Source organism: Eumetopias jubatus, unplaced genomic scaffold (genome assembly GCF_037043125.1).
Source record: "Eumetopias jubatus isolate StellerSeaLion01/CBP00866 unplaced genomic scaffold, mEumJub1_p1.0 scaffold_10, whole genome shotgun sequence".
Taxonomy (NCBI): Eukaryota; Metazoa; Chordata; class Mammalia; order Carnivora; family Otariidae; genus Eumetopias; species Eumetopias jubatus.
This window is the reverse complement of record NW_028274816.1, coordinates 100,907,819-100,908,853: the sequence shown is the minus strand read 5'-3', so window position 1 is coordinate 100,908,853 and position 1,035 is coordinate 100,907,819. Positions and strand designations below refer to the sequence as shown.

Below are 1,035 nucleotides of genomic sequence, written 5' to 3'. Positions count from 1 at the left end.
AGTGATTTTCTCTTGTATCCTGGACATTTGGGTTATTATGTTAGGGATCTTTTAATTTTATTCACATCTTCTATTTTAGCAGGTAGGAGTCCTGTTTAGGTGTAGTGTATTGTTCTTGGTTCTTTTACGGGTTTTAGTTCCAATGGAAGTTCATTTCTCTCTTTTTTTCCTTTTAGTTTTATGGTTTTATTAACATGAATGACATGCATATAAGCTGTCTATTCATTTTCTTCACTGTGCAGCCTGGCATTGGGATTGACAACTCTGATGGCCAACTGGGCTGTTCTTTCCACAATGGCTTTGCAGTTCTTGGAGGAGACATTGTGAGCAGTCTCCGCATAGTGAGATTTGCTGCACATCAGCAGCACTTCAATCTCCTTGACCTTGTGAACTAGGAACTTCCAGAAGCCACTGGGCAGCATGTGCTTTCTTTCCTTGTTGCTCCTGTAACCAATGCTGGGCATCAAGATCTAGTCCTTGAATCTTCTGTGCACCCTACTGTCAATGCCTCTGGGTTTCCACCAGTTGCTCTTAATTTTGACATGCTGGTCTGATGGGTGTCGATGAACTTCTTGGTCCTCTTGTTGGCCATCTTGGGCTTCACCAGAGGTCTGAGGGCGGCCATGATGCTGAGTAAGAGATGGCTGCCAGGAGAAGGAGATGGCGATGCAGTTTTCTGAGCCCTCGAGATACTGTTCTGGTCTGCGTTGTTCTTTGGGTGCTGCTAGGGTTCCCAATCCTTCCCTGCTGGTGTCTTCTGTGGTGTCAGAAGATGCCTCCCTGGATTGCATGGTGTTGCTGGGCCGCCTTCTGCAGAAGGGCAGGCAGATGGGGCTGCCACTGTGTGGAGGGCCCGGAGGCAAAGGGTTTTGTGGCTGCTGGGAACGAATTGGGCCACTTGCTGGCACCCTGGTGTGAAACTGGGGTGGGGGCTCCCCATAGGTCTCTACTGGGCTCCCTGTCCTTTGGCAGAGAAAGCAAACTTTCCTTTCCTTTTTTTTCCCCCTTCTTCATCTATGCCTGTTGGTGGTTCTG

General features: G+C 48.2%; 1 pseudogene; it reads right to left on the bottom strand.

Moving 5' to 3' along the window:
- Positions 1–218: 218 nt before the first annotated feature.
- On the bottom strand, positions 219–625 carry LOC114200613 (large ribosomal subunit protein eL32 pseudogene; annotated as a pseudogene).
- Positions 626–1,035: the final 410 nt, after the last annotated feature.